Here is a 13,143-nt window from a genome sequence, read left to right on the forward strand (position 1 = left end):
TCCAAACGCTGTGGTAGGAGTAGGACCTCAGCTTCCTTTGAGGATAGAATAGCTAGCGCTATCATCACTGATGGTATACAACTTGTCTTATGTTACAACATCCATAGCATTTTGCTGCCACATTCATGCTGACCAGCCTATTGTTGCTACATTAATGCTGCATCAACTAATGTGCTGGGATTTCACTTTAGTTACCAGATGAACGTTAACACTGCATTTAAATATGTCTGGAATATATATATATATATATATATATATATATATATATATGTACATACACACATATACAATGGAATATGTTATATATATGCATATAAATATAGATATATATCGGATATGAAATGTGTGTATATATATATATATATATATATATATATATATATATATATATCTATATCTATATCTATATCTATATCCATATTACACATTCAGGCACCAAAATGATCATTTTGTTGGCACGCACCCAGGTGGCCAAAGGTCAAAGACGGCTAAATTTCAGACTGGTGTCCAAGTGCGCCCAGTACTCCTTAAGCAATCCAGCCTTTCTTTTCAAACCTCGCCTTTCCATCAGATTTTTCCAAACCCATTCTGCACAACATTTATCGACTCTGAACTGATTCCTTCCAACGTATTTACTCCTACGATCAGCGGTATCTTAATTCTGTCTACCCACCACAGTGAATACCCCAGCAAGTCTATTCCAAGCGAAAAAGTAGCTCCGTGAGCTGGTATTGGCACGCTATGCATTAAGATTACCGGTCTAGATTACTAGCCAAAGCAAATATTGATCCATTGGCTGTCATAACCCATGAGCCCGAAGAAAAGCGAGGGCGTTTGCTGGTTATGGCCCAAATATTAGGGCCCCTGAGTGATACACGACCCGGCGCATGTTGATCTATCGAATGCGGTAATCAAGCAGCCGGATAAACGAATTAACGAAGGCTGGTGACGTTTCTCAGGAAACTTTAACTTGCTTCCGTTTCTGCATGGTCATTTTAAAGAAGCATGCGCTATTTGAAAGTGCTACCTGTGCGTTTTAATTGCCCTTGAACACAATGTAGTGGGCCCAGCCCTCACAAACGGCATCTCAATTTCCTGGAGCTTTGATGACGTTTGGTTGGGCATTGCTGGTCGTCTTCAAGCAGATTATGGCGTGGCACGTTCTCCACATCATGGCGGTGAGACGTTTGTCTCATGAATGAATGGCTGTCAACACAATGTGTACCAATCTGGCTTCGGTGCCCCACAATCACGCATATACGAGTTTATGTCGTCGTGTTCATGCCCTTTTTATGCGTTTATGTGCCGTATGTGAGTAAAAGTTGTATATACGACTTCACGTATACGCGACGTCCATGCACGGATAACATGAGATATATGGCTTTTCATTAGAATCCAGATACATCTCTAACATCACTGCTTCTAGCTCACTTATTCAGAGGTTGAAACCTAATAGATAAACCTGGGACATTAACTGCCAGCGCCAAACCTCTAGCCTTAACGGTTGTCTATTTTCGCTTTATCGATGATGTTTGAAGTTTGGCTAAATTACATTGTGTTCCGAAAACCACCAAAAGAAAGTCTACCGCTTTTAAAAAATGTCAACAGTCGGAAGCGGACAAAGAATTGGTAAATAACATGTTAGAATCCCGTAAGTGCAGTGGCCCCAGAGCGCTAATATGGGCGCTGCAGTTCCTGGTGTTCGCATAGAAGATTGTGATAAAATGCGTCGTATTCCTTTAAAAAAGGTTACCTTAAACATCGTCATTGGTTCATTGGATACATAACTGATGTTTCATTTCTTAAGAGGCGCCTTCGTATTTACAGTGCCTTATTTTGCACGCGTTTCAAAATTTCAATGGAACATATTTCAGTTTGAACAGAAAATCAATGAACATCAGTTCTCCCGTTTTGTATATCAGAAGGTGTTAATGGGTTCGTCGAAACGTTACGCGACGACAATTTCGGCACAATTCTACACAACTTTTCAAGTGATAATAGACAAATTGTCCGGAGCCTGAGCAACATTTTCAAAAAGCAAACAAATTCCAATGTACTGCCATCTCCACCTGGTAGCACATCCATACATATATATATATATATATATATATATATATATATATATATATATCTATCTACCTATCTATCTATCTATATACCGAAGTCCGGAACCCGAGCTGCGGGCGCACAGCGTGGGTAGTTAGGCTGTTCCGCAATACCTACCGTTCAGACGGACCGGGCTGCCTCTGCACACTGGGACCAAAAATATCTGATTCACAATCCTCCGAACTGATCCAAACAAAGACCCCATGGTGCCGGGGCATGCCCGATGCCTTTTACATAGATATTTAGTCCAGGTGCTCCATGAATCCGAGAGGCTGCTCATTACTGCCCACGTGTTTTTCAAGGGCATTAATCAAGGCCAGACAAAATTTACACCGGGGCTTAAATAGCATCTTTAAGGGGGCGCTCAATTCGTACAAACACGGTGAGATGTGTGGCATCCACTTCTAGATTTTTGGCATTACCAACGGAGCCGAAGGTCTGGTTGTATCTGACACTGTGAGTCTTCGTCAAGTATTATCCCTGTTCAAAAAACGTGACACAATTGAAAATAGTGTTATTTTAGCCAAATAAAGCAGGCTTCTGAAAATTGAAAATGTCCAGAGCAGAACAGGGTACCCAATTGCCAAACTATAGCTCAAAGTTCAAAGCATGATGTAAATGTATAGATATATATGTATATATATATATATATATATATATATATATATTAGAGAAATGTCTGCCTATACACCATACAGTGTTTTTCTGTAAGGTGTTCAGCGCAGCTGTAGGAAACATTACACAAGCATAACAGAACCCCTGTTGGCTTGATTCCGTTAGTATTTGAAGAGAATGTGAAATAGTGATGTATTTTTATTTCGGCCGCAAACCTATGTCGAAATAGCTCATACAATAAATGAACGAGCATGACAATGATAAAAGCTCCTTCATTCATTGCACCCACTGTTTCGACAAAAACTTGTGGCCGAAATATGAATGCATCGCTTTTGGTTTGCGTGGTGCTTAAGCTTTTGGTTCATTCAATACAAATGAAACACCAACATTTGTGTTATCTACCGGTTGTTTTTTTAACTGTTTACAGTCACGAGTGTCCAAGTCGACTCACAGTCATACCTTTGATCACGGGCAGCTTTCGCGGTCGCTCTCGCAGCCCGTCCAGCTGACGTCTCATGCATGGGGTACACAGAGAGAGTATGTACGAGGGCAAGCTTTTATTGCACACGTGGACACACCGACTGTTGGCATGGTAACACTCAGGCCGAACCCGCGTGGGTCGGTGTGGACGACCACGAGACCAAACAACTGCGGCGCGGACGCCACTACAATCATGGCGGCCAGAGTTGGCGCGGCCTGGGATGCATATTAGTCGACGGGGTTCACTACGAGGTCAGCGACCAGAAACGGATCTCGGACATCGGACACCCGTGCGATGCTTAATTTGCCGGTACATGCACACGTTTGGTGGCATTGTGCATGCTACGAAACAGCGAGATCTCAGCCCAGCAGCCTGAGAACGATTCTCGCAGCTTAAGACACATACTGACATTAATAGAGATAGTTTAAATAGTCTGAACGCGCAGATATTCTGTCATTAACCTACACTAAAAAAATAGGGAAGTTTAACAAAAATTATACCAAGCGATCAGCACCGCATCATCCAAAATATTCCTACGATGAGCCCATACGTACAATAATTTACAACGAGCTTCGAAACATCGGGTAGGCTGTCCAATCAGCCCGAAGAAATGCTTCGCAGTTCCTCGCTTTGGGTCGACTTTCCGGAATTCCAATGGGAAATTATCGTGCACAAGCATGCCGATGCTTCGGTCCAAGCCGTATTGAAAGCTCGGGTGTACCAGCCCAGCCACACAGCGACAGAAAGTAAATGGGGAAGTGGCCAGGAGGCAGAATGAAGGCGAATGTTTAGCATGGCGTGTTCGCTACTTAATGCTGAAGACGGATGCTGAGCTGATCCTGATCGGATTACGTTAACCACTTGGATAGGCTCTGTTCAAATCAGCTGTTGTCTACAAACGTCTTTGGTTCAAAATGAGTGCCGGAGGGTATGGGGTCACGTTGCCACACCACCCTTGGAGCTAAAGTAGGTATTTACACCTATCATCGACTTAGTCGAATTAACGGGGAAACATTCCAACCACCACCCAGTCGTGCCCTGTTGGACTGGCGAGAGACTTTCTCTCTTCAGACCAGCTGCACGAATTTCACTCGAAAGCTAACAGCAAGGACGGACAACGAGGGGTATTTGTGTGTTAATGGACGCAGAAGTTGACAAAACACGGACATCACAGCCGGCGGCCGCGGTTTGTCTGGACCACTGGGTGACGGGCCGGGTCAGCGTTCGGAGGCTCGACCCCTGACCCTGACCGCTCGCACGCTCACACACTCCCGCTCGGCGCGCCGGGGCACGCGGCCGCCCTCCACCGTACCGGTGCCGTCCCGGGGGTCGCAGTGCCGACCACCGCGCTGCCGCCGCCGTCGACGGCGCTGACACTCGAGACGACTCGCCGGTCGACGGACGACGGCGGTGATTGGACGGCGCTGCCGCTGGAAGCCAGCGCCGGCCATGGGCGGTTGGCGTTGCAGGCTCGGCTAGCGAACTGGATCTGGGTCCCGTTTTTAGTTGGGGCGGCTGGAAATATGCCGGGATGCCAAGCGCGAGTCATCGGGGGAGGGGGGGGGGGGAGGGGGGAGGCGGAGCAGCGGCGGAAGTCGGAAAGAGATGGAACCGAAGGTGGCGGGCCTCAAAAGTGGCATCAGCCGGCTTTAAATAGTTCTGGCCGGTCGGGAGTGTGTTGGTTGAAGGATGTTTATAATCGCGTAGCACATGAGGTTTTCAGCAGCCTTTTAAAATCACGAGCCAAAATGGGATAGGATGCGGAAGCTAAAATGACCCGGAGCAGTCAACCTCTTTTGCCATGCTTGCCGACAGTTTCGTTTGTAAGTTCCATAAATTTACCGACGGGCAGTAAGAGGAGCAGGAGAGAACGGCTACAGTTAAGTTATATTTGCGCTATAATATTGGCTAAAAAGGCAAATAATTCCATTTGTTCAGCAGTTTTCAGCTCAACTACCTTAAATTATCTTTTCTCTTATTTGACCATTTTCCAGCACTTGGTTAGGGGCAGCTATCAAATTAGGACGCACGAGAAAACTTCTTACAATATCCAGACAGACACAAGACCAGGGAGCACTCCAAGCTCAGAAGTATTCAATTAAAGACACGAGACTCATGCGGCTCCGGCGAGCTGGGCAGATAACGGGTCATGCTGGGTAAAGCCAAGGAGCGCCGACTCATGCGGCTCCGGCGAGCGACTGTCTTCTAATATGCAACGGCTGAACACCCTGGACAACGCATTGCAGAGGAACAAAAGCGTAGTCCGACGAGTTCCTATAGCCATTGATGACCGATTGACACGTCAAGCATGCCGCAGAGACGCTCGTCCCCTGGTCAGGATATGTTAATGCCATAAGCGGTGTCAAATACGGTCCTATGTCAGGAAGGCCATTCGTATGTCTAACAATCAGCCACGGCACTGTTAATACACCACGAAAAGGTGATAAGCCTATGACGACTATCTTGCCTGTTAGAGCAGGCCCAGGAACGCCCCCCCTCCATTTGATACGCTTGCCTGAAGCTGTCTGATCAGCGTACATGTTACCCTTGTTACCATTGTTGTTACCTTGTTACCATTGTTACCCATGTTACCATTGGGCCGGTGGTCTAATGGAGTTCAAGGGAACCACTCAGGGCCTTGAATAGTACTGCGTGTTGCTTTTATAACGGAGTGTTGTGCGAAATGTTCGCGTGGGTTAACGTCGCATTTCGTTAAAGCATACCTACGGCTCGGTTGTTGGATCCAGGAGTGCCCATCATCAAAGGTACTACAGCTTTGATCTCCAGAAGATGAAAATTAGGTTCCGTGAGCAAGGTTAAGAGTAACCAGTGCAAGCTTTTCCGAAATTCCTCCCTGAAACCGACACAGATGTGCTTCCCGTAGTTCTAATGTTGAACGGTACTCGGTGTTCGGACGGTGTTCACCATCTGTCAGTTCATATGCATCGGAAATGCACAGATTGCATAAATGTATTCGAAGCAGGATATTACACTTATGCCTATCAGGTTACTGTTAATTGACGCTCTGCTAGCCTTCCCGATCCGAACTTGCAAAGCTTGCAAAGTAACCCATTTGTCGGGATTTGCACTGGAAAACCACATGAACTTCCGATGTTGCCACATGGCTCCGAACACGAAACATTCGCACCTTGACACCAGTTGCACAACTACAAGTTATATTGGTATAATGGTTATAATTAGAATGATAAATAATAAATTAAATGATTGATAATAATCAATAATAATAAATTATAATGGTAATATCATATTGCTGATTTCACAAGCTTTATAGAAACAAATTTACTTTATACGGAACACATGTGTCTTGCAAAGGCAATTGCATTGGCTCGTATTTTCCGGAGGGGGGCAAGTAAATTTTCTGGGGCGGCTCAAACGGTGTGGCTCCCTCCTGTTGGCGGCGGATCCATAACGCTAGCGAAATGGATGGCATTGAAGGAAGAAATTAAAACGAAAATAGCTGAAGCCGTCTTTGTTAAGAATCGATTGGTGACATCATTTCATTAAATGGCCTTAAGCATGAGCGTTCGCAATCTTGAGAAGAGAATTTGCAACAATGATCGCTGCAGTCTCCGTAGACCTGCAGCGTTGGCCACGCAGCTATCACCAGGCCAACCGGCGAGCGGAAACGATTGCGTTTCGAAAAAAAGGTTTTGAATGGTTTGTGAACTCATTTTTCTACGTGTGGGAGAAAGTCTGAGCCGTATAATTCAGCTGCACAACTTTCAGATTGATGCTCAGAGTGGTGTAACATTTGGGCATACACCATAAGCCGCTGACATCATTCTGTAATTTTCACTGTTGGTGTTCGTCCGTGCCCGTGTTGCTTGCTCGACTCTGAATCAGTTCAGAGGATCAATCATGTCTACTGGTGAGCATCTATTGGACAGATTTATGCATTTCTTTTACCCCGTTTCGCTCCACGCTATTAAACGTTGACAAAGCCTCTTATGTTCCCGGATAGGGTCCGATGAGTACAATGCCAGGGGCACATTACGTTTCCCGGTCAGGGGCAATGCAATAAGCTAGGGGCTTTCCAATCAGGGGCTACAACAAAAGGGCCTATCCAACCCAACTCGAGGTACCTACTGCAAGCCGGCTGTCACTCTGGCGAGAGAGCTTCGGGTGCGTCTGATGAATTAAAGGTGGGCAGGATCCTTGATCTGACCTTTGGTTTTCATGAGTTTGATTTCTTACTGAAATTTGAGAATCCTCGGGCTCCTTGCCCTTGCTCTTATTCAGACAATCCCTGAACCTCTATGCGTTTACATGGGTTTCTGCTGGGGTCAAGGGTCTTTTGATCCTCACCTCCGTGGCTGAATTTGTGTTATCCGTTCGCCAATCTGTTTAGTTTATCCCATTTGGGGAACGCTCCTAACGCTCAGGGTCCTTTTCGGACCTAAGCGCTCCTTCTGAGCCGATGATGAGACTTCGAGACCCAAAAGGGACCTTTGCTGAGTTCACGACCGGCCTGTCCTTATCAGAGAAGGACTGTGTCCAGGTCTAAAGCTTACCGAACTAGTTGTGATGGAAAACTTTTGGAGTATGGACAACTAAGACATTTGGTAACTCCCTGCCACAAAATCTGGCCTGGTGCCTGCCTACCACGGCCCTGAGCGGCCATGTGGTGGGCCTTTTTAAGCTTGCAATGGGTCCTTTCCAAACCAGAGATGGGCCTCTCCAAGGCAAGAGAGGTGAGAAAAGCCTTTTCTGGACCTGACATGCCCACTTTGCCTGGAACTTGGTTATACCATGCATAAAACGAGCTGTTTCTGAGTTTATGATCGACGCTATCCAGACCTGCGATGGCCTTCTCTGAATCCACTATGGGCAATGCCAGCCTTGAGACTGGCTGCTGCTGAGTTTACGATGGACCTTCCTCGATCCGAGATGGGCCCTTATGAGAAAGGCCCGCGATTAACCTTGTATCTGGAAATGAGACTCACCCGTGCCTGAAACTGATATAAGCGAATTCTCTCACGAGAGGGAGGGAGCTTGATGCAGCTGCCTCCCCCACCCCGCCCCCAATTCCCCTCCCCCGATACGCCGTCGCCGTGCAAAGGCTTGCGTCACATCCGTCTGTGTAGTTTCGATGTAGGCACTACACTGGCCGAACAGTTCCGGGATTCACTCTGCCGAAAAGGTCACAAATGTTTGATCGCACGCCAAACTATCGTGCTCACCTTGGGAACCCATTCACATCCAGCCCATCCGACCGGTTTGATGGAGTCAGCATGTGCTCGTCTGCGGCAAAGGGAAACAAACGACCAGACTCGCCGCTGAGAGTTTTCGAATGCTGTTCTCAGATGGCCGCTGTACCGCGCCTGCACAGGCATGTCCCGCCACACATCCAGACGCTGCGACGAGATTGCGCGCGCTCTCTCTCTCTCTCTTTCCTGCCTGATCCTGGATCAGCTTCAGAAGCGTCACTGCATCCTAGTCCCTGGTGCAGTTCAGGGATCTCTGGGTTTAGATATCGACTTCAGGGAGATCTGCTTAATCCACCGAGGCAGTTTCAGATATTTATCGTCTAATCCATTCGAGGCAAAATCTTACGTTAGAAATGGCGCGATGCAAACGACATCTTCTTTCCATTCAACGCCATAGATCTAACACCACGTTTCTGAAATATTGGCGATGCACCTGCATTCCCAATTAACAGTAAAGTTTCACACATGGGTCTATCTGGGTCTGTCTAAATGATCCATTGACCTATCTGCGCACCCGCGCCGCTACAAACAAATGTTGTCTCCCACATGCTCTCTTCAAACCAAAGTTGCGGTACACACATGAAAGCGAAGCCAACACCAGACTGTGCGGGGCGTCCGACCGTAAGGGCGGCCATGAGGACATGCCGCGCCTCGAGCCGCTGAGGTAGTGCCAGAGCCCCGCCGGCCGGCCAGCCACGTGGGCGGGTGTCGATATATGCCCGGCGCCGCCCCCGCGGGCACGTCCGGACGACTGAGTCGATGCTGATCTTGGGTCGCCTCCAACGGCAGCCTGGATTCCATGCAGGGCGCTCTCATGCACGGGAAGTACGCGGGAGATTACGCCAGTCGCGTGAGGCAGCCGCAGTGATTTTGCCAGTGATGATGCGGCCCGGGTGGGTATCTCACATGGTTCGCTCAAAAATGGCAATTCCTTGAAGCAGGGGTGTGTGCAGGATTTCAGTACGGGGTCGGCAGGGTCGGACCCAGCTCTGAAAATTCTTTGAAAATCGAGCACAGCGCGCGCAAGTTCATGCGAATCACAAAACAACATTGCATGGTACCGATCTCGTATGCTAACGTGCCTGCTTGGATCTTTTACTGCTAGCATTTGGCCACGTACACATTGATACGTGTCATACATTTGGCAAGAGGTGCACGTGCTCCTCGGGGGCTCTGTGCGCCCGCCCCCGCCTTAAAGCATGCAAGTGTTCATATGGAAAGTACCATTGCCAGTCCACCGATGCTCAACCATCGGTCGGAAATCCATGCCTCAGCTGAATATGAACACATCAGAGTTATCGTCCGCAGCCGCAGTATATTCGCTGGCGCTCAAAATTATCCATTCAATACAGTGACATGATGAGCGGGCGACAGCCTTTCAACGCAGCTTGGCACGAAAGCCGTAGCACAGGTTCTCTTTTAGGGGTCATCCTGTAAGAGGCCCACCTTTCGTCAAACAGAAAAAAACAGCGGAATCAAATAGGAAAATCGCCATTGCTTAACTCGGTCAACGGGCAAACAGGTTACCATGGGACGACGCGAACGAGTAAACAGCTTCGCCAACACAGGAATACACCTTCAGGCCCCTGACCGGTCGCCACTGCAGACTTTCCAGCACTGCGCGTGGAACTCAGGGATCAGCGCACGTGCGCTCCATTTTCAGGATCTTGAGCAGGGGTCGGCCGTCCGAGCGCATCTGGTACCTCACCCAGATCTGGAGGCACCAGGCGCTGTTAGCAAGGCCACTGCACGCTGGCTGCAACTGCTGTTCGTCGCCGCGCTTCGCTCGCGCTCTGTAAGGTGCGAGCGCGCGCGCCGCGCCTGTCGCGAATATTGGTACCACTGTGTCGAGGTCAAGACATGGTCTCCGTCCCACCAGACACCAACCACCACTTGCTACCGTTGTCAACTGCTGTCAGAACATTCTCACTTAGTACCGACGGCGGTGTTTTCGCACCGCATACGCTCGGCCTCGATGAGGACCCGTTCCTGCGCGCGGTCCTCTCATGACATCGACGCTCCTGCTCGTGGTGCAAGCCGCCGCGGCGAGCGCCAATAAAAACGCGAGCCCAGTGTGACCCCCACCCCTGAACGGTCACACTGGCGCGCCAGCCGCCGGCAGCGGCGCTCACAGTCGGCTGGCAGCCCTGCCCGCCCGCTTTACCACGGGAGCCGGGTGCGCGGCAGATGCTGGTAACGTTTAAGAGCGGAGCTTCCGCCGGCTACTAGGAAGCTCTGCAGGGATAGCAGGCCAGGACCGTGGCGGACGGTGTCACCCGACGAATCGGACACCGCGGACGCACTGAGCGATGGCGTCACTACTGCAGGATGACGCAATTCCAGTGCCATGTCATTACTGTGATGTAATGACACTACTGCGCGATGACGTCATTACTGGACGGCACGGTCACTCACAACAGGTTGTGCCTGAACGGATGCCCGCACGGCAGCCATACATTATAATGATTGAACGTGAATGTCTGTGTGCATGCAAACAAAAAAACACGTAAGCTGTTCAATGCGTTGGCGAGGAACATTATTCACATACATAAGGCAGTAGTAATATCCTTATTCCTCGGAGAAAAACAGGAGAATGGAGATGGAGATGGGTTTTAACCCATCTATATTTCCTTCTGGTTACTCTCCGGAGAATGAGGCTAGTACTACTGTCTTAGAAATGCGAACAGAAAATGAGTAGATTTGTATTTTGACGTGATATAGAAGAGTGGTAAGGGGCCACAAATTAACTGCATGCGCGTTAGACGTGGTTCACTTCACGAGAGATGGCCTTGTTCTTCCTTGCCGCATGACAAAGACCCGGCTTAGATTCAGGCGCCCACCATCCAAATATCGTCCCACCATTACAACCTCTCTGATCGCGCTGCCGCACTGCTTGTCAGCGCATATAGAGCTAAGCGAACACGACCAAACGCGGGACCAAAGGTCTCACCCATAACCGGGAAGAGAGGGCCAGCAAAAGGCTCGGAAACTCGACACACAACGCGTCCCAAATTTCAACGGAGCTGTGCAAAATGACTCGCCATCGACAAAAGTACCCGTCGTGCTCTTCAGACCGTTCCCAGACTGTTGTGCGCTGTTTGGCATTGTCACGTTCCGGGTCTGAAACTGGTGTTGATATTGATATGGTTTGCAAAAAAACAGCCCTATGATTACTATGCATTCTTCAAGGATGTAGGAAATGGGTGGAGACACGGGGACTATGCCGCCCCTCCCCACCGGAAGTGATTTAAACTAGATATTAGGCGATTTAGCAGAAATTGGGCCCAGGGTCGCCAGAGTTTGGAGAAGTTTGGCATTTGGCTACCCAAGGAAAATAGCCGCAATTTGCCTGTTATTATAATTTGTTCAGTCACCAATGCATACAGTCTAAAGAAAAACCGGAACTCGACAGTAACATATAATGAGCGCCGATCGCTCGAATGCGTTCCCATGACTTTGTAGGCATATTTACGATATGTGACTAGCAATGGCGACCGTCTAAGGAAGCCAGTTTCAGTGCATCGAGTAACATTGACTTCACGCGCCACATCAATATCGCCAGCACGGACGTCATCACATCTCACGATAGCTCGAAAATGCAGGCTTTCGCTACACCACGGTCCTGCGATATATCAACAAGCGCAAATTCCGCTCTAGCGGCGACAGCGGAGCACTTCTTGCAGACATTTAAGGCAACCCGCACCCACAGCAAGCTCTGGCATCACGCCATCTACGGAGCGTGCGCAAGCTGGCCGACGCCGGGCCGGCCTCCGAGTCGGGCTCCGACGGTGCGCGCGCGTTACCTTGGCGTGCTCCATGAGCCACCTGTGCTTGAGCTCCACTCTCTCTCCGCCTCGGACATGGCCTCGAACCGGCCCAGCTGCCGACCGGGCGCCGTGTGAGCTGACCGGGTCGGCACGTCTCGCGGGGGGGGGGGGGGGCGTGCGACCGGCGGCACATGGGCGCACGTCGCGGAGACCACGCAGACGCGGCCAGGAGCACGGCCACACCTTCAGCGCTATCGCTTTGTCATCTCCAGTACAAACCGGACCTGCCCGTGCGTTCCAAATCGCCCCACATCGCTTCTGCCGGCGCGTTCCGCATCATTGCACATCGCTCCTGCCCGCGTGTTCCCCATCGAGAGCGGGAGGCGAGAGGAACGGCTGCCGGCCTCACCACTGGCACCGACGTCGCCGCCGTTGTCGGGACCGACCTGCGTCTGGAGGACGCTCTCAGCGACGCGTCCCTCGAGCAGCAGCCGCTCCAGGCCGGCCCTGTGGTCGGCGATGCTGACGCGCAGCGAGAACGCCTGCGTCAGCTGGCCGCCGGCACCTGCCGCCCGGACGGCGGGGACGTGACGTGACGTGACGCGACGTGACGTGACGTGACGTGACGTGACGCCGGCGCACGTGACGCAGCAAGTCTGTTACTCGGCGGAGGCGGCAGCGGGCAGAGGGGCCGGGCGCCGCAGCTGGAGGGGCCAGGCCTCCGGGAACGCTCTTCGTTGGCAAGGCGGTCGCCTGCGGCGGCTCCCCGAGATAAGTCAGCGATAGATGCGACACAAGAGGCCGCACGCTTATGATTAGCAGTCGTTCATGTGACATAACCGCCCAAGACGTCACAGGCATTCATGGCGCCACTTTGCGGTGGCAGCGACGAGCCCCGGATATCAGTCACCGCAGGGTTGACAGCCTTGTTAGGCATAGTTTACAC

The sequence above is a fragment of the Pollicipes pollicipes genome, unplaced genomic scaffold (assembly GCF_011947565.3).
Source record: "Pollicipes pollicipes isolate AB1234 unplaced genomic scaffold, Ppol_2.1 Scaffold_4219;HRSCAF=4965_pilon_pilon_pilon, whole genome shotgun sequence".
Classification (NCBI taxonomy): Eukaryota; Metazoa; Arthropoda; class Thecostraca; order Pollicipedomorpha; family Pollicipedidae; genus Pollicipes; species Pollicipes pollicipes.